Source organism: Lactuca saligna, chromosome 3, assembly GCF_052625555.1.
Source record: "Lactuca saligna cultivar CGN05327 chromosome 3, ASM5262555v1, whole genome shotgun sequence".
Lineage (NCBI taxonomy): Eukaryota > Viridiplantae > Streptophyta > Magnoliopsida > Asterales > Asteraceae > Lactuca > Lactuca saligna.
Genome location: NC_136419.1, coordinates 185109673 through 185132625, shown reverse-complemented (window position 1 = coordinate 185132625; position 22953 = coordinate 185109673).

Below are 22953 nucleotides of genomic sequence, written 5' to 3'. Positions count from 1 at the left end.
TATGGGTAATTTTTTGGTAAATAGGAGTAAGATCATAATATCGAATCATAAGGTTGTAAGATCAATCATAAGATTGTATGATCCCAATATTTTCTTTTTCTAAATTCTAATGTATTTTGTCTTTCACTAAGTATATCGAATATGAACCTTATAAAAAACTTTTTTTAATTGTTTAATGCAAAATGATATATTGAAAATGTGTTTTTCATGTTTTTAACTATTTATTGATAACGGAATGTTTAACTAACGGTCGAAAATATTTTTTTTATGTTAAATGTTTTTGGTAGGATATTACGATCTCAATTCGATCTTATGATCACGATTTTACAAAATGAAAAATAAACATATATAGGATCTCGAGCTTAGAGACTTTGCTTATGAGCATGAGGTTCTATCTTCTTAAAGTTTAAACTCTTCTTTTTATTTTTTTAACGGCAACAAATAAATAAATAAATAAACAAATTAAAAAATTAAAAAAGAAATACACAATCAACACAAATTATAAGTATGAAACAAAAAAAAAAAATTAGCAATCATATGTTATTTCTTTCATATTTACTTCTGTTCATTAATAGGATATTAATATTATTATCCTTAAGCAATAAGCCTGATTACTAATCACAATAAAAATAGGTAAAGACTTTTAATTAGCCGCCTAAACAACCACTTTTTTGGTTGATGCCCACTAAACCTAGCCATCCACAATGAAAATAAAGTGACCTACAAGTCGCTACTTTTCTTTGATTCATTATGACCACCTTGGTCTCTGGCTAAAGTTGCCTTTTACTTTGGTTATGTTATCGTAACTTCAAACCTATTAATATGAAATTGATGGTTTTCAATATTCAAAGATTAATTGGTCAATTAAGTTGATCTTTCGGTTAGTCAAGACTAAAGACCAGGTTTTGGTCTACTTTTAATGTAAAATTAAATTAGTTTGATATAAATAATCTAACTATCTAACTAATAAATTAATCCGGTTACAAGTTGGCACTAGCCCACTTAGCTAACAACGTAGTTTCTAATCTAACAACTAAACAGGAGGTCTTGGATTCTATCTCAGGCAAAGGAGAAATCTCATCTAATAAATAAAAGTTTTTTTTACCACATGTCATCTTCTTCTTCATTTGGACATATAACATTTTCTAAAATTTTTAAATTTTCTATTTTCCACTTGTCATTTTATTGTATTTTTCATTTTATTAAACTAAAATTCCACATTTAATATGTAACGTAATATATATATATATATATATATATATATATATATATATATATATATATATATATATATATATATATATATATATATGTAATGTATTTATTAGAAATGATTTATATATGTAATGTATCCAATACATTAAAGCCTCATTAATTTTAATAATTCAAAAAAATTCTCATTTTCCTTATAAATTCAAACTTTTCAAATTGTTAAAATTTTATATTTAATTTTTTTTTAAATAAAACCATGTAATACATGGATCTGACAAGTTTATATTATTTTCCGTTTAAAAAAAATAAATTAGTTTGATACAAAAAAAAAAAAATCTAACTATCTAACTAATAAATTAATCCGGTGACCAAATGACCGGACAAGGTATCTATATGGCCTTGCGGGCAAAAGTTGTACTTAATTTTCTTCTCTCTTAGTTTTTAGAACAAAAAAAATGTTTTTCATCATAAATCAAAAGACATGCTTTGATTAAAATTATTTAGTATCTATATTTAGAAGTGGAAGCAATTTTAGACTTTTAGTGGGCAATGGGTCATTATGTAGCCAGGACCGGCCCAGATGACATGTAGGTTTGCAACGGCAAAGGGCCCACCAGCCCAAAATTATAATTGGGCCTAGTTAACATAAAACTTATTTAGCCGCGTTTAACTTCGATACACCAGGTTCGAATCTATTTTGCCTCTTAACTTTTTAGCATTGGATGCATTTTATTCCAAATCCTTTTTTCTTTTTTTTTTTTCTTTTTTTTTGTTAAAGAGCTACATATAAATCACGACTCAGATTTACATCTTAGACCACTCATTTATGTTCTCTTTTTCACAATTTTCCCCATCTTCTACTTTGTTTAATAAATCAATTTCAAAAATATATATATATATATATATATATATATATATATATATATATATATATATATATATATATATATATATATATATATAAGAGAGAGCTAGGTTTAAATGTGGATTGAATCTATTGTATTGACGCGTGGATAATATTGTTCTGTGAAAATTACAAAGAAAATATGTTTGATAATATGAATGCGTTCAATTTTATATAATTATTTTAATTATTAAGCATTTTCACTAATTAAATCGTTTATAAGGTTATTATACACTTTTTTAATTATTCTCATTCCGTCAGAATGTTATCAGGATGTTTATTGAGTCATATTCTGTAATAATTAAAATAAATAAAAAACGGTGAATGAGAACAAAAATAAATTAAAATTGGTGAGAATTCATTAAAATAGCAATAATTCTGTGAGATTGAACGTATTCACATTACTAAACAACATATTCTCTTAGTAATTTTCATAAAATAGCATTATTCACACGTCCACACAATAATATATATATATATATATATATATATATATATATATATATATATATATATATATATATATATATATATATTGCCCCTTAACTTTTAAAATTTTTATTTCTTTTTTTAATTAATTTAGTTACCTTTTTAGTTTTCCTACGATACAGTTTACGAATTATTTTGCTTAGAGAGGAGGGAGTTATTCCCTCCCAATCCATTGAACTCACTAACACATCAGTTTTTCTCTTTCATTTTTCTTCATCTTTCTCAACCCAACACACGGAAACCCTATCTTTTTCAACCCACTCAACCCATTCAATTAAAAAATATACAAAAGAATAAGGTAAAATCTTAATTAACAATAGAGTTACCGCCAATATGACTCTCTCTTCAACGGGTTGTTTAATTGGTTTCACTAACCCACTTCATCCCCTCCCTCTCTCATTTTCTCTTGTACCATGTGTTTTATAACTTGTACCTTAGTTTTTTTATATTTTTTTTAATTGAGTAGGTTGAAAAAGATAGGATTTTCATGTGTTGTTGGTTGGGAATGATGAAAAAAATAAAGAGGCAAATATTGATGTGATAGTGGATTCAGTGGGTTGGAAGGAAATGACTTCATCCTCCCTTATATATATATATATATATATATATATATATATAAATGTATCTAAGGAGGCCAATTCTATTATTCGTATAGGAACTTCAAAATCAACCAATCGGCCCTATCTAGGGATGAAAGTGGGTCCAAACCCGGACCGGATGGACCCGGACCCGGACCCGGAAAACTCGGAACCGGTTAATGGGATTTTGTAGAACCGGAACCCGGACCGGTATATAGGAACCAGTTCCAGGTGGTCTAGAACCAGAAAACCCGGAAACATCAAAGTGGGTAGGTTGGAACCGGATAAAGTGGGTTTAGAACCGAAAAACCCGAAAAAACCGGAATTTTTTGGTAATTACTTAGTACTTAGTGGGTTGAACTTTGAAGATTTTCATATTGATATCCCGACTTTGGGTGACTGTAACTCATTGAATATGAAACCAAAATTATATTCTAAAATCATGTATAAACTCTAAAATACACTCTGGAAATAACCGCATGTCAATCCGACTTTAAACGAATGATATTTTCATGTGTTAACATTTTCACATAATACAAAGTACAAAAACAAATAGCTGAAAAGTTGAAAATTTTCAGTTTTGATATCCCGACTTCGGAGGGCTGTAAATCATTGAATGTTAAACCAAAAATGACAAAATTATATTCTAAACTCATGTACAAACTGTAAACTCCAAGTTGGAAAAAAAACCACATGTCAATCCGACTTCAAACGAATTAGATATGCATGTTTTAAAACTTTCACCGAATACAAAAAAACTGAAAAACTAAAACTTCCAGCTTTGATATCTCGACTTTGGAGGACTGTAAGTCAATGAATATAATATTAAAAATGGCAAATTTATATCTCTAAAATCATATACAAACTCTAAATTACATGTTGGAAAAAATCGCATGTCAATCGGAGTTGAAACAGATGAGATCTGTATCTTTTAAACGTTTCACAAAAACCGGTTCCGGCCCTAAAAGTGGTTCCGGTTGTAAACATCGGTTCCGGTTTTTAGACCCGGTTTACCCGAACCCGATGGACCCAAACTCGGATTACTCAGAACCCGGATAAAGCCAATTTTTAAACCCGGAACCGGAACCGGTTCTATATATTTCGGTTCTAACGATTCCGATTCCGGTCCGGTTTTCCAGTTCTAAATCTCATCCCTAACCCTATCTATTGGGTTGGTGTGTATGTTATTTTTACAAAATATACAAAAGTGAGATATCTTAATTATCTCCTTCGTCCTACAAATCTATTTAATAGCTAAATTTTATTAATTAGCAATTTGCTAGAACAACACTTACATTGCATTTAAATCCAACGGTAGATATTTTTTTTTTTTTTTTTTTGGAAAAGATGAAATTTTATAAAAGAACAAGGGGCCATAGCCTTACATGAAAAAGACACAGCAAGCAACAAACAAACAAAAATCCAACACCAACAGGGAGATACAAGCCCCTAAAAACAAAACGGAATTACATGATACTAAACGGAGAACAACACCAATTTGCACAATTGCAATTACCAAAATTACCCTTGTGCTTAACCCACCCAAAAACAATAGCCATGATATCTTCCGCAAACTTTGGTGGGAGAGGTAAGGATACCATTAAAGACTTTATCATTCCTACGCTTCCAAATACTAACCAAGAATTCTGGTTGAGTTTACATTTAGAATAATGATGGGAACGCAATCTTGTCATAAATCAGGTCCTTCATTTTCTTATGGGTGTTGAAAACTACTGATTTTCTAAAGTTCAGTAAACACCCATAACACAATTAGCATGAGCACTTCCAAACATGATCTTTTTATTGCCGATAATTTCACTAAATCCACTAAAAAAAATCATTCTCTAATGGAAGATTGAATTTTCGCCACCAACTAACACTGAACCCACAGATGACCAATAGGATCTACATAATGATGAAAATAAGGCACATAATTAAGGGGGTGTTTAGATAAATTGGTGTTTAGCTTATTAGCTTATTACTTACTGGTTTATAACCTGTGGAAACTATGATTATAAAATTAATTGAAATTTTATAGTAAAACCTCAAAATTAATAATTAATTATTTTAAATAAATTATTAAGTACGATATATTTTTTATTAGTTTTGTGAAATTATAATCGTTGATTCAAATAAATATATATAATTAATTTTTAATATATATTAGATATTTTTTTATTTGTGAATTAATGAAAACAATAATATAAAATTTAAAATTTAAAATGAAGAATAAATAGATTGACAAATAACATCACATTAATTAGGATGTCTAATAAATTTAAAATTGAGAACTAATAGAATGACAAGTGGCATCATATTAATTAAGAGGTCTAATATAGTGATACATGTCAAAATGACTACTCTTTTATTAGTATAAGGATTAGCTTATTGTGGTGGGAATAAGCAGTTTTTTAAAAAGTGTTTGGATTAACTTATTGCGGTGAGAATAAGCAATAAGCAATAAACATTTTAAGTGTTTGGAAAACAAAACAGCTTATATAAGTAAAATCACAAAAAAAAAAAATGCTTCCTTTTATATGTTAACATATTTTCCTTATTAAAACAAAACATTTTTGTTTTTTAAATAATAATAATAATTTTCTTATCCATAAGAACTAAAAAAACATTTACCACATTATTTTTACATCTATTTTTAAATTGATCTGATACATCTATCGAAATATTCAAGAAACATGAGACCATAATTTTCGTATCCATAAGAACTAAAAAAAACATTTATCATGCAAACCTATATGAGACCACAAATTTCATTCCAAATCCATATTATCCGTAACGTACAGTTACAACCCATTCCATATTATCCAAAATAGTTTCATGCTACTATATTAAACCATAAAATGAAAATACCAAAGAGTTTCAAAAAAAATCATACGTCATTACGTGCACGAGTGTTTGACATTGAGAAAATTTGTCCTGTAATTGTATCGCGTACTGCACTCATATACATATCATCATTTCTATGTTGTCCACTCGATACTTCGTCATGTGGCTCAATATCATCATCGTATCCTTCATCATTGCGGGGATTACAAGATTCTTCTTGCGCTATCTAAAATGTTGCATCACCACTACCGCTCATTCTAATGTAATTGTGAATCGCCATTGAAGCTTGCACAATTTTCACTTGGGTCTCACAGTTGAAATTTACATGCATATCTCTTAGTAACACCCATCGAGCCTTCCGGACTCCAAAAGTTCGTTCAATTACATTGCGAAGTGACGAATGATAATAGTTAAATTTTTCTTTGAAGCCTTTTGGTTCCCGCAAGGCACGAGTTTGTGCACGTCGAAAATCAGGAATGTGATAACGGATGGGAGTTAACTTATTTCCCTTTCTTGAGGGTTGAATTCTCCTTGTTAACAAAACATCAAAAACAGTGTCCAGTTTCTCTTCATATGACGAGTTTGCCATACTTTTCCTTCACTTTTTCCTTCATTTTTTCCTTCAAAGTTCCTTTTGTTGTCACGCTTGGGAGTTAACTTCTTTCCCCTCCTTTTCTTACTAGAACTATCATATGTGAGAAAAGAATCAACATCATCAAAAAACCGGACTTCGTCAGTATCCTCTTTTCCATCCGTAATATCCACAAACTGTACATCATCCGGAGTGCTACCGTCGCCAAATTCGCAAGGTACCTTAGCCTTGTCTCCAACAGCTGCGGTATCCCGAATAAAGCCTCGTAATATATCTGGTTCCGGGCTTGCTGGCCTATAATCCAGATTGATCTATTCAGATTGAGGAAACACCGAGTTCAGGTCTTCTTTCTATGCCCCAACTGGAGAAACTCTGAGATTTCTCACTATTCGTATGAAAATGGGGAAACAGTCTTTCTCACTCGATAGTTTCAACTCGAGAAAAAAGAATCCAGTAAAAATTTTATTTTACTTACATAAAACCATTCATATATCGTATATGTTCATATATCGTATATGCGGGCTTCTAGATAACATATATTTTATATGGATTCATTTGTTTCTTTTTTCTGATATACATCTAAATTCTTATCCTTAAACTTAGCATACTCTTTATCTTCCTATATGTACAAAATGAGAATGTCACAAAAACACAATACAAATAATAAGTTAGATAAAATTTATAATTATTACCTTTATTTTCTCATCCCACCATTCCTTTGACGCTGAGATTATATTTCTCACGGGATCAGTTGAAATTCCCGTTTCTAGTCTTGTTAAACGGTTATAATATTTGAACTCTTTCCGCATAATGTCTCATTTGTTTTTCATTTGATTTATGTCCAAATCTTTATCACTTCGTTCCAAAAGCCTCTTACATATATTTTTGGCATGCAGACTTATTGAGATAAGTATGCGGTCTATTCCCGTTAGCTCTGTCATACATTCCTCAAGAAATATCTTGAATGTATGAGGATCCCAATGAAATCTATTTGTAACTTTCACTTTGGATGTATCAATATCCACATCATGAACATTGACACCGCCCATTACCTATATTAAATCATGATATTGAATGAAGAAAATTTTGAATTTTCACCCTAATGTTGAATCAGAAGAAAAAAAACAGGTAGCATGAATAGAAAAACAAAATACATACAAGTAGAAGCAAAAAACAGGTAACATCAATAGCAATCAAAAGATACTTCTAAATATTCTGTAGCAACAAAAGTTAAAAGCAAAATACAAGTATCATCAATAGAAATCAAAAGAAACTTATGAATTTTCTGTAACAAGAACCATCAAGGATGAAAAAAAAAGAAGCAATCGTCCATGTATATCCATTGTTCATCGATTATGTATGACGAAACAGATAGCCTCAATAGCTCGTCGATTGTGCATGAGGAAAAAAACATATATGTTGATCGAGAAGGGTTCCAAATCGATTGCTTCTAGATAAAAAAAAACAGAACAAATCCTCCAGTCGATTGATACAAGACGAAAAAAAGGGAAGAAGACGCAAACCTTACATGATTGTCGATTTGGTGATCGTTGATGGCACACAAGGAGCAGGAATAGCGAACGGAAAAAGTGTTGTGAAGGATTTGGTGATCGAAAAAGAGTTTATGGGTTACGTATTGTTTTTTTAGGGTAATTTGGTAAATTTTCAAATCATTAAAAATAAGCAATAAGCATCCCCCCCCCCCCCCCCCCCCTCATTGCTTATTAAAATCGGTTTATTTAGCTTATTCCTACCGCAATAAGCTGATTTTTAGGGGTTCTTATCCAAACACTTAAACTTTTCTTATTTCAGTAGGAATAAGCAATAAGCAATAAGCAACATATTTTTTGTCTATCCAAACACCCCCTAAATCCAAATCAGTAGCCTTATTTGTTACATTTTTTTAGGTAGGCATCCTATCTAAGTACGATCTCGAAGAAAAGATATCAACCATTTTGGACAGTTTTATAATATCATCTAATCTCTTTATTGCTCACCTCTAAAATGATATCATCAATATTTGTTCACGTAGAACTCACTTTCAGGATTCCAAGACCATTTATCTTCTTCTGAATAAAAAGTCACTTGGTGCATTAAAAAAGTAAGAGTCGTAATTTTTCTTCGGCTTTCCCTTTAATGGTCAACACCAAGTCCAAGACCAATTCTCTTTTAAAAACTGATCCATGGCCATGTAGCTTCGGTTAGTTTCTAATTGATAATGTCTGAGATATCTAAATTGAGGGGTATTCATGTGGATAGCAATCATATCGGGTTCGGTTGACGAGCCTCCGATTGGCACGTTGGCGGGTCAAATTGCATCAACTCATACACGACTCATATAATTATCCGTGTCGAGGGTTGGCGGGTCGGAAACATCAAATCGGACACTACCCGTCTAACCTATTTAATTATACGGGTTCACGGGTTATATTCGGGTTCACATGTTGGTGGATTGATCATGAACCCAAATATTATATATGTAATAGTAATGATTGGTTTGATATTATGGCACACACTATGCATAGGCAGATAGGCATAGTCGCGATCCAATATATTATATCAAGGTTCTAAACAACGTTAGGCATGACTTTAGCAGCAATGTCAAGTATCAACCTTTTACAAGCCATGGTGAAACACCCCAACTTTCGTATTTCTGAAAGACCCAAACTTTCATACTTCACAATATTATTACTCCAAAACATGCTACTTGCATATTCATAAAAGCAATATTTTACATTGATAAAGAGGTTACAATCTATTCGATACAAACCGACTATTACAAAGTGTTATATATTACATAACTACCCAGTATACTGTAATTTATACAAACATAAACTGAAGTACAAAAGTATTATTATTACAAACTATTCTAATTCTTTCAACAATATATGATTATACTGGTTACTTATCACCTGCAATTGTTAAACATTGATAGGGTAAGCGGTGACGCTTAGTGAGTTCAATAATATATACAATATAACGTTATGCCATATATATATATATATATATATATATATATATATATATATATATATATATATATATATATATATATATATATATACATCAATATGGCAGAAGCAAAGAGAAAAAACAAAGACATATGTGAAATCATGTGACAAGCGTTCATATCAATCAAAGACTTTATTCAAAGATATACTTTTCAATGCTTGATATACATCAATAAAACTTTGGCTCAAATGGCATAGAAGACATACAATTTCTGATTAACATCTTGTTAGATTTCAGGCTTATAGTCCTGTCTAACCATTTTCCAATGCCATAGAATAGAAGTCATTCTCTTACGGAGACATGCTCTACATGGCCAGAGGCTACGTACCACTACCAATGTGAATCTAAGTCCTTTCACTGATCACATGGTCAAAGGTATTACCTTTGCTATAAAAATAGCGAATAAACTAACACGGGAAAATAACCCGGAATAATAACACTGAAAAGCACATAGCACATATAACACATAACATACAATTGTTCCTATATATTGAACTCACCTGGAATTAACCGGGGGTCAAAATAGTAATTTGGGCAGCGTTTCGGCTTTAAATATGACTTTCTATGTTGAAAACCGGGAGCTTAATTGAAAACCAGGCTCTGCGAAGGTAGGGCTCCAAAACCGAAAAGATAAATTTTTCAGGCTTCTCGGGAGTCTCGAGGCATGTTTCGGGCTTTAAAATTGACACCGGGGCTTCGGGGGATGTCAAAATAGTCAAAATATGGAAAAATGGGCCAAAAATGGCAATTTTCTAAAATTCATCGGCAAGGCTCGCAGGCCTTGTATTTATAGGGAGGAGGTGCGAGGGTTCGGCCGAGAAGGAGTGAGTCAGCAAGGGCAGGTGGCAGCAGGGGGTGAAGGCACGCGACGCGCATGCGAAGGGCCATTTGTGCGAAGCTCGGACGTGACATGGAGCGAGGCGCGTCGGACGGGGATAGGCTTCGGCCTCGGTCCAATCAGAAGACAACACGCGTCGGTCTCGGACTGGACCGCTCTTCGGACGAATCAAAGCACGACACGCAGCAGCTTCGTACTCGGATGGATAAGGGTGACGTGGCCGGTACTGTTCACACGAATATTCTGGGTCTTATCCTTAATTTCTCGAAAATTGCACCCAATTCTTCTAAAATCCGTAACGTTCGCATACGGACTCCGTTTTTGACGTTCTTTATATGCACGCGTAGCTAAAATTATGCTCTACAACTTTCATTTAGACTTCGTCGGCAAATTTTGAACTTAATTTTAATATTATTATTTTTAACAGACCGGGATAGGAAAATCCGTTAAAAATTCATAATTTCTTCATCCGACGTCCGTTTTCGTCAGACTTTTTACCGTTGTACTACTAATGAAGAGACCTTCAATTCTCCTTTAGGTTGTGTCGGCTAAAAATCACTCGATCTAAAATTCGAGTTTTTAGCTGTCTAGTGCTAAGCTGGAACTTAGAAAAATCATAACTTCCTCATACTAAGTCAGATTTTGACGTTCTTTATATCGAACTTCTCGGTTTAACGAATACTACGAATTTCATTTAGATCACTAAGGCTAAAAAGTAGTTTATCAAAAACTCACTTTTTACATCATTCGGCGCCGTGTCGGTTTTGTCGCGAATCTTCGATTGGTCATAACTTCTTCGTTATAACTCGGATTTCGACGAGGTTTTCGCCTAAATGTTTCTAATAAGATTATCTTCAACTTTCAATAATAAAATTTTACTTAATTCAAATTTTATATTTTCACTATATTTCACTATTTGGCTTTTAATTGGAATCTCATACGACTTCCAATATTTTATGAGTGAATATAAACATAGTTTTACTTCATTTCTAGTAAAAACTATCTGTTAGAACTCAACACTCAATTTCTCATAGTATTTCACAATTTTATTTATTACAAAACATGGTTTCAAAACGTTTATGTTACAAATACCTCCTCCTTTTGAGGATTTCATCCCCGAAATTACATCGATTAAAATAAATGGGGATATTTCGATTTTATCTCATTCTTATTTTCCCAAGTATAGTTTGGGCCTCTATGGTGTTTCCACTTGACAAGCACCAATTTTACTTCTTTATTACGTAGCTTAGTTGTTCTTTCATTTACGATCTCTTCAGGCTCTTCAACATATCTTAACTTATTATCCAATTTCACATCGGATAACGGGACTGTCTCATCGTAGATGCTCAAGCACTTGCACAGAGAACTCACATGAAACACCTCATGAATATCTGCCAAATCTTCAGGCAATTCTAAGCGGTATGCTTGCTTTCCAATTCTCTAGATGATTTTGAAAGGACCAACAAATCTAGGACTCAACTTTCCTTTCTTCCCGAATCTCATAAGGCCTTTCCATGGGGATACCTTCATCCTCACAAAATCACCCACTTGGAATTCTATGGGTCGTCTTCTCTTTTCTGTATAGGACTTCTGTCGATCCTGGGCCGCTTTCATTCTTTCTCGTACGATTTGAATCTTGTCAGTAGTGTCTTGAATCATTTCAGGACCTCCAAGGATCTTTTGTCCTACATCACGCCAACATAATGGTGTACGGCATTTGCAACCATATAATGCTTCATATGGTGACATTTTGATTGAAGTGTGGTAACTGTTATTATATGAAAATTCGATAAGAGGCAAGTATTTATCCCAGTTACCACCGAACTCCAAGACACATGCACGAAGCATATCTTCAACTGTTTGGATTGTTCTCTCCATCTGACCGTCTATCTGGGGATGATAAGCTGTGCTGAGGGCAACTCGAAATCCCAATTCACATTGCATACTCGCCCAAAAATGAGAAGTGAAACGAGTATCGCGATCGAAAATGATCTTTAGTGGCACACCATGTCTTGCAACAAATTCATCTAAGTATACTTGTGCGAATTTCTCCATTGGATCCGTTTCACGCATGGCGAGAAAATGTGCACTCTTAGTCAGGCGGTCGACAATTACCCAAATGCTATCATGCTATCTAACAGTCTTTGGCAATTTGGTAATAAAATCCATTGACAGCTCTTCCCATTTCCATACAGGAACTCTAAGACTTTCTGGGGTTCCGTATGGTTTTTGGTGCTCTGTTTTAACTTGTAAGCATACTAAGCATTCTTGCACATATCGTTCAATGTCTCTCTTTAATCCAGGCCACCAATAATCAGCTCTTACATCATAGTACATTTTACTTGTACCAGGATGTATTGACAGCTTAGATTTATGAGCTTCATCTAAAATCTTCTATCTTAATCCACCAATCTTTGGAATCCATAGCCGATTCTAAAATACTTTTAATCCTCGTGGATCATCAAGTAAAACATCAGCATAATGTACCATTCCTTCCTTCTTCACATTTTCTGGCTTTAAGGCCTTAACTTGTCACTTCTCTAGTTCATCAAGAATAGTGAACTTCAGCGTAGTGTAAGTAATAGTATAACACATACTATTACGATAAACCTTCTTGCTAAGTGTATCTGCAACCACATTAGCCTTTCCAGGATGGTACAGGATTTCGTAGTCATAGTCTTTGATCAGCTCCATGGCTCGTTGTTGTCTCATATTCAGAGTTTGCTGACTAAATATATACTTGAGACTCTTGTGGTCGGTAAACAATTGGCATTTCGTACCAAAAAGGTAATGTCTCCAAAGTTTTAGGGAAAATATCACTGCAGCGAGTTCGAGATCATAGGTGGGATAATTCTTTTCATAATCTTTCAGTTATCTTGAGGCATAGGCTATCACTTTGCCACACTGCATCAACAGACAACCGAGTCCCAATCTTGAAGCATCGTTATACACGGAGAAATCATCATCACCTTCTGGGAGTGATAAGATTGGAGCATGAGTCAAAAGATCTTTTAGAGTTGAGAAAGCTTTTTCATGGGCTCACCCCATTCGAACTTCACTTCCTTCCGTGTAAGACTCGTGAGAGGTACGGCTATACGAGAAAAGTCTTTAATGAATCTCCGGTAATATCTCGCGAGACCTAAGAAACTTCAAATTTCGGAAGCATTACGGGGCACTTCCCAATTTTGAATGGCTTCTATTTTGATAGGATCTACAAATACACCATCACTAGAAATAACATGGCCGAGAAATTGAACTTGGCGAAGCCAAAATTCACATTTCGAGAATTTAGCATAAAGTTTCTCCTTTCGAAGAAGTTCTAAGATTTCACGAATATGAACGGCATGATCAGCTTCAAACTTGGAATAGATTAGAATATCATCAATGAATACAAGGACAGACTTATCAAGCACTGGGCGGCATACTCGATTCATCATATCCATGAATACAGTAGGAGCATTTGTCAAACCGAATGGCATGACAAGGAATTCGAAATGCCCATAACGAGTACGGAAAGCAGTCTTTAGTACATCTTGCTCTTGTACTTTCAATTGATGATAGCTAGATCTCAAATCAATCTTTGAGAAATAGCTAACACCCTGAAGTTGATCGAACAAATCGTCGATGCGAGGTAGTTGGTACTTGTTCTTGATAGTCACCTTATTCAGCTTACGATAATCAATGCACATTCGCATTGATCCGTCCTTCTTCTTGACAAACAATACTGTAGCACCCCAGGGAGAGGTACTCGGTCGAATAAAGCCTTTGTCAAGTAATTCCTGTAGTTGGTGTTGGATAAGGTGTCTAAGTCCATAACTATTTATGGTATGTACTTGACCCGACCCGGCATGGTCCATTTGGGTTGCATGGTACCATGCAATTAGATAGACTAAATGAGAGAATTAACGTTTGGAGATTATTAATATATTATAAGTTCTACTATATTAATAATATTATTTGATTAGTTTGATCAAGAATTAATTTAGAATTAATTAAGTGATCAAAAGATAACTAATTAAATATATGGGTTGATTATGTAAATCATCCATATCTTGTATAAGTGGGCTAAGAGGCTCCATGGATTATCAAGTTGGGTTCCACCCATAGGATGCTCCATGGGAGTTACAAACCCATGGGTCATGGAAATGAAGAGTCATGACACATTAGGGTTTACATGGTGTAACCCTAGATGTGTCAACACTATATAAGGATCCCATTCTCCACCAAAATCGGCTACACATATGAAACAAGAGGGCTAGGCTGATTTCAAGTAGTGTGCATTCTCTCAAAAGTCTTTCCAAGAGCATTTGGTGTTGTGTGAAGCATTTGAGGCATCACACTTGGGGTGCTAGGCTCACAAGGTTTCAAGGAACATAAGCAACAACAAGGTAAGTTATTCTATCTATCATTCAAGTTAAAAATTGTTCCCCATGTATGCTAGATAGGAATATAGCCTTGGAATTCAACTTTGCATGATAATTAGACAAACATAGATCCAAAGTTATTAGGGTTGCATGTACACTTAGGAAGTGATAGAATGCTCAAATCCCATCAGTTGGATCATCATTTCTTTCATCTCGGCTGGCGCAAGACGATAAGGAGTCTTTGCAATCGGAGCAGCACCAGGCACAAGGTCAATTCGGAATTCTACTTGCCTGTCCGGAGGAAGTCTAGGCAGATCATCGGGGAAAACATCAGGATATTCGTTAACAATGGGAACATCATTTACAGTTTTATTCTCCTTTCTTGAGATGTCAACTGTATAGGCTAAATAGATAGGGCAACCCTTCGATATAAATTTACGAGCTTTGAGGAAAGAAATTATTTTTAAGATCCTTTGTTCATCGTAGACATGAATAGGATCTTCCCCTTCAATAGGCATGCGTACCATCTTTTCGTAACACAAGAGCTCTGCGTGGTTTTTTGACAACCAATCCATGCCGAGAATAATATCGAAGCTGGGCAAGGAGATAGGGATTAGGTTAGCAAGAAAATTATAGCCTTCAATTTCTATGATACAATCCTTATAAATTTTATCAGCAAGTAATGATATACTTCCCACAGTATCTACGTGAAATGGTTCCGCGAGTGCATAGCAAGTAGTTTGAAAAGAATGTGCAAATTCATAAGATATAAAAGAATCTGAGGCACCAGAATCAAATAAGATGTGAGCAGGTCTAGAGTTGACAAGAAATGTACCCGTCACAACATTCGGGTCCTCGCATGCTTCCTCTGTGGTAATCTAGAATGCACGACCCTTAGCTTTTGGCACCTCCTCCTTTTTAGCTGGAGTATTATTTGGTTGTTGGACAGGGACTTGACTTCTCGCCGGTTGTTGAATAGAAGCTTGACTTCCCATCACTTGGCTGGTAATAGTAGGGTAAAAACGCTTCTTGTGGCCAGTAATACCACATGCATAGCAAGTCACATCCTTCCTTGGGCAAGCTGGCTTTATATAACCAGTTTCTCCACACCCATAACAGACAATAGATTCCTTGTCTATTTTGCATTGACCCGAATGATTCCTTCCACAAACACGACATGAAGGTGATTGAATAGAAAAAGATTGTGACCTGTCGTGGCCACGAAAAGCACTCTGAGATTGTGCTTGCTTGCTAGGATCAGTTCGAACAGATTGAGCTGGTGGAATAGTGTAAATAGGATTAGTTCTTTCAGTACATGGATGCTTCGGAGCAGTAAGAGTGACTCATCGTATCTCTAAGTCATGCTCACGCCTTCGAGCATACTCAACAGCTTTATCAAATGACATAACATCCCGATTGGCTACAAAATCATGGATTTCATGTCGTAGTCCTTCTAAGAATAACTAAATTTTCTCGTCTTCAGTTGGAATATACTTTGCAGCAAACTATGCTTTTTGATTGAACTGAGTTTCATGCTCATTCACAGTCATTCCTCCTTGTTTAATCTCGAGGAATTCCTTCTCCAATCTTCTCCTCATATCTAGAGGACAATACTTCTCTAGCACACGAGTTTTGAACAACTCCCAGGATAAATTCTCTTGGTCATATCCGTTGAGAGCTTTATATGTTGCTTCCCACCAGACCAAGGCTTCTCCGATGAGCATTGCAGAAGCATAGATAGCCTTGTCTTCATTATCCACATGAGAGACATGAAATACTTTCTCGGTGTTCTGAATCCAAGTTAGAACAACTATGGGATTAAGGACACCAGAAAACTCCGTAGCACCACTACTCTTGAAATCTTTGAACGAGGGACGCTTCACCTTTCCGCTTGAAGATTCTCCAGTGGCTTTCTCTTTTCCTTTATCACCATTCTTTTTTTGTTCTTCGAGAGTCTGTCGAATAACACCAGTAAGTTTACCTAAGAATCGCTCCTCACGAGGAGATACTGGAGTATTAACTTCCTCGGGTTGAGGACCTCCACCGACCTCAGGGGTATGGCTACTTGCTTGTTCAGCCATCGTTCTGAAATTTAGGAGTAATATAGAATTTTAAAATATTAGGATTTATTAAAGCCTAATACTTCACTTAAGTCTTTCCTATGGTTTGTATCCATATACTTATAATGATTCAGTTCATATATTGAACTTCCAATAGTTTAAGTCTAAATACCAATCCGTGGCATTTAGTTCGCTTAAACTATTGCTCTGATACCATGATTGACAGACCCCAACTTTCATATTTCTGAAAGACCCAAACTTTCATACTTCACAATATTATAACTCCAAAACATGCTACTTGCATATTCATAAAAGCAATATTTTACATTGATAAAGAGGTTACAATCTATTCGATACAAACCGACTATTACAAAGTGTTATATATTACATAACTACCCAGTATATTGTAATGTATACAAACATAAACTGAAGTACGAAAGTATTATTATTACAAACTATTCTAATTCTTTCAACAATATATGATTATACTGGTTACTTATCACCTGCAATTGTTAAACATTGATAGTGTAAGCGATGACGCTTAGTGAGTTCAATAATATATACACTATAACGTTATGCCATATATATATACATCAATATGGTAGAAGCAAAGAGGAACAACAAAGACATATGTGAAATCATGTGAGAAGCGTTCATATCAATCAAAGACTTTATTCAAAGATATACTTTTCAATGCTTGATATACATCAATAAAACTTTGGCCCAAATGGCATAGAAGACATACAATTTCTTATTAACATCTTGTTAGATTTCAGGCTTATAGTCCTGTCTAACCATTTGCCAATGCCATAGAATAGAAGTCATTCTCTTACGGAGACATGCTCTACATAGCCAGAGGCTATGTACCAATACCAATGTGAATCTAAGTCCTTTCACTGATCACATGGTCAAAGGTATTACATTTTCTATAAAAATAGCGAATAAAATAACACGGGAAAATAACCTGGAATAATAACACTGAAAAGCACATAGCACATATAACACATAACATACAAGTGTTCCTATATATTGAACTCACCTTGAATTAACCGGGGGTCAAAATAGTAATTTGGGCAGCGTTTCGGCTTTAAATATGACTTTCTATGTTGAAAACCTGGAGCTTAATTGAAAACCGGACTCTGCGAAGGTAGGGCTCTAAAACCGAAAAGATAAATTTTCCGGGCTTCTCGGAAGTCTCGAGGCGTGTTTCGGGCTTTAAAATTGACACCGGGGCTTCGGGGGATGTCAAAATATGGAAAAAGGGGCCAAAATGGCAATTTTCTAAAATTCCTCGGCAAGGCTCGCAGGCCTTGTATTTATAAGGAGGAGATGCGAGGTTCGGCCGAGAAGGGGTGAGTCAGCGATGGCAGGTAGCAGCAGGGGGCGAAGGCACGCGGCGCGCATGCGAAGGGCCATCTGTGCGAAGCTCGGACGTGACATGGAGCGAGGCGCGTCGGACGGGGATAGGCTTCGGCCTCGGTCCAATAAGAAAACAACACGCGTCGGTCTCGGACTGGACCGCTCTTCGGACGAATCAAAGCACGACATGCAGCAGCTTCGTACTCGGATGGATAAGGGTGACGTGGCCGGTACTGTTCACACGAATATTCTAGGTCTTATCCTTAATTTCTCGAAAATTGCACCCAATTCTTCTAAAATCCGTAACTTTCGCATACGGACTCCGTTTTTGACGTTCTTTATATTCACGCGTAGCTAAAATTATGCTCTACAAGTTTCGTTTAGACTTCGTTGGCAAATTTTGAACTTCATTTTAATATTATTATTTTTAATAGACCAGGATAGGAAAATCCCTTAAAAATTCATAATTTCTTCATCCGACGTCCGTTTTCGTCAGACTTTTTACCGTTGTACTACTAATGACGAGACCTTCAATTCTCCTTTAGGTTGTGTCGGCTAAAAATCACTCGATCTAAAATTCGAGTTTTTAGCTGTCTAGTGCTAAGCTGGAACTTAGAAAAATCATAACTTCCTCATACTAAGTCAGATTTTGACGTTCTTTATATCGAACTTCTCGGTTTAACGAATACTACGAATTTCATTTAGATCACTAAGGCTAAAAAGTAGTTTATCAAAAACTCACTTTTTACGTCATTCGGCGCCGTGTCGGTTTTGTCGTGAATCTTCGATTGGTCATAACTTCTTCGTTATAACTCGGATTTCGACGAGGTTTTCGCCTAAATGTTTCTAATAAGATTATCTTCAACTTTCAATAATAAAATTTTACTTAATTCAAATTTTATATTTTCACTATATTTCACTATTTGGCTTTTAATTGGAATCTCATACGACTTCCAATATTTTATGAGTGAATATAAACATAGTTTTACTTCATTTCTAGTAAAAACTATCTGTTATAACTCAACACTCAGTTTCTCATAGTATTTCACAATTTTATTTATTACAAAACATGGTTTCAAAACGTGTATGTTACACGTGGTGAGCCACATTGTTTGTAATGTGTGGCTTAAGGCGGCAATTGTATGTGTGTGTGTGTGTGTATATATATACTATTATTTATTTTTATATACATATAAGATTTAAGGCGACATTTTGTTCAAACGTGGCGTCAATCACAAACGTTGGAGCCATGACGAGTTTTTTAGAACATTGTATTATACAGTGAACCAGCAAATGGTATCCACCTCTATAGGATTCTGCTTTAAAGCGATAATACTTTTTAAATAAAAAATAAAAGAAGAAGTTATACTGGTTGGCTGGTTGAACCGTAAACTCAAATATTAACCCGAACACGGCGCATCTATTTGACAGTTTGAAGGGTCAGAAATTACAACATAAACTCATTTATTTTCGTGTTTGTCTCTAAAAAAAAAAAAAAAAAAAAAAAAACCCTAGGTATTCTAGCCTACCCAAATTTCACTCTAGAACCTAGTGTTCAACCATTACTAACCCTTTTAATAAAAATAAAAAATAAAAATGATGTATAATACTTCTGCAACTAATAAATAGATCCGACGGCCACGATAAATGTCGTGCATTTAATGTGGGAATAAGTATGACTAAAGCCACCAACGAAACCTTGTAGTGATTTAATGATTTTGATCCATAAAGAATGAGATTCGTGTACAAGTCTCCTAAACCATTTTTGCTACAAAGCTCAATTTGAAGCATTCAAGCTTCCTATACAAATACCATATTTCTCTTTCAATTTATGATGAAAGAGTTGTGTCCCATTTTATCCAACTAATCTAATTTTCGTTTATTAGACTTATGTAAAACTTTGTGTTCACTATATAAGTATTTATTAAGTTGAGGGGTTGTAAATGTAATTTTTTCCTATATATATATTGAGTTACTCGTGTCACTTGTGGGCATCGAGTTTTTTCATATTCACTCATGGTATCACAGAGCCATTAACTCCCATCTTTTTCCCTCCCATAACCTCCTTTTTCTCTTCTCCTTCCCTTAACTCCCACCCATCGGCTTTCTTCCATATTTCACCACCCTTCCATGGCAGCCGATTCCTCCTCTCTGTCCATGAACACAATCCTCCATTTAATCACCATTCAGTTGTCCTCCTCAAATTATCTTTTATGGCGGAATCAAATGATTCCTCTCTTGAACTATCAGCAGCTTTACGGCCATGTTGACGGCTCCAATCCGTGCCCCTCGGCGTCTATTCTGGTAGACAATAAGCCCACTGTTAACCCCGCCTTTGCCGAGTGGGTCTCATCGGATCAAAAGACTCTCATTCTCCTTTAAGCTTCACTCACTGAAGAGGTTTTTTCTGAGATCGTGGGACTCTCCACCGCTCGTGAGATTTGGGATGCTCTTGAAGCTGCCTACGGTAACTCCTCATTGAAGCGTGTTCAAAACCTTCGTGACTGCCTTCGCCATCTCACCAAAGGCACCGACTCCATCTCTGAGTTTGGTCGCAAATTTAAGCTATTGTGTGATCAACTCGCTGCTATCGGCCAAGTTGTCGATGATTCCGATAAGACTCATTGGTTCTTGTGCGGCCTCGGTGCATCATTTGAAACCTTTTCCATAGCCATTCGGACCTCCGGTGCCTCCTACCAGTTGCGTGATCTTCTGGCTAAGGCCGAAGGTCATGAATTTTTCTTGAAGGCTATACATGGCGAAGCTTCTTCACCCCCTGCTGTTGTGTTTTCTGCCGCTGCAGCCCCTACTGGGTCGACATCTGGTCGGGGTCGCGGTGGTCGTGCGGCCCGTGGTGGTGGTTGAGGTCGTGGTCGCCGATCACCTCACTGTCAACTTTGTAGGCAAAATGGTCATTTTGCTAACCATTGCCCCCAACTTGCCTCGTTTGCCTCACCCGGATCTTCCACCGAAGTCGATCTCGCCAAGGCTTTCTTAGCCAAGTGCAATATTTCCACAGCCGGCCTGGATTGGTTTGTCGATTCCGGGGCCTCCGATCACATGGTTTCCTCAACCGATCCGGTCACTAATTCCGAGCCCTATGGTGGTGATGCTTCCGTTAAATTTGGCAATGGTAACACTCTTAAAATTTCTTCCGTTGGTTCATCCAAAATTGCTCCTAATATTCACTTACGTGATGTGTTGGTAGTGTCACGCCTCACCAACAACTTATTATCTATTAGCAAACTGACTCGGGACAATCCTGTGGATGTTCTTTTTTCCAAATCCATGTTTTTTATACAGGATCGAACAACGAGGCAAGTTCTAGCACAAGGAAAATGTGATCGCGGTCTCTACGTGTTGGACACCACTCCTCAAACTTATGCGTTTTTTGTCGGGGCCAAGCCGCGTGCGTCATTTGAACTTTGGCATTCCCGTTTGGGACATGTGTCATTTGACACAATTTTTATGTTAAATAAACTTGGACTATTAATGGTTTCTAGTGTTTTGCCGAAACCAATTTTGTGTTCTTCTTGTGAACTTGCTAAGTCTCGACGGTTGTCTTTTCCTATTAATAATAAGCGTGCTTTACATGTTTTGGATTTGGTGCACTGTGATCTTTGGGGACCATCGCCAGTTCCCTCGGTTGATGGGTTTTGATATTGTGTGTCATTTGTGGATGATCACTCTCGTTTCACGTGGCTTTATCCTATGCAGGCTAAATCGGATTTTTTTGATGTTTTTTTATCCTTTATTAAATTTGTGGAAAACCAGTTTTCCACTAAACTTAAGGTTCTCCAAAGTGATGGTGGATCGGAGTTTCTAAATAATCGGGTCAAAAGTTTGCTAAATTCGCATGGCATTTTTCATCGGGTTTCGTGTCCCTACACCCCGCAACAAAACGGTCGGGCCGAGTGTAAGCACCGTCACATCATTGAAACTGGGCTTGCTATGATGTTTCATGGTCATGTTCCCGCTAAATATTGGGTCCATGCTTTTAGCTCCGCAGTTTACATTATTAATCGCTTACCTTCAAAGGTTCTTGGCTCCAAATCCCCATTCGAGCTACTATTCGAGCATGTTCCGTCTTATGATAATTTTCGCCCGTTTGGGTGCCGGGTCTACCTTTATCTACGTGATTATTCGGCGCATAAGCTATCTCCGCGGAGCATTCCGTGTGTGTTTCTTAGTTATCACTCACAATACAAGGGCTATCTTTGTCTTGACCCATGCACAGCTCGCGTTTACATTACGCGTCATGCTCGTTTTGACGAGATGCGTTTTCCATTTGACAGTGCCACTCCGCAGGTCTCGCTGGATGATTTACCTTTACACTCATTTTTGGAAGATACCTCACAACCTATGCCTGTCTCCCGGGCTTGTTCAAAGCCTCCTGCTTTATCTCCTTATCAACCGCATCCCTTCTCCTGTGGTGTCTGTGCTGACCCCCGCCCTTGCCCCGCTCCGGTGACCACTCCTGCAACTGACACTCCGCCCGCTGAACCTGATGACCCTATACCCTCCGATTTCGACGCCTCATCCGAGCCCCTTGGCTCGCCCGCTGGATCGGATAGTGATGATGATCCACCCGCATCACCGAACCCTGCACCTAGTGTTTCGATCCCTATGCGCCTTGATCCATCTCCCGACGGTCACCCCATGATTACTAGGGCAAAAGCAGGGATTTTTAAGCCTCGTCAT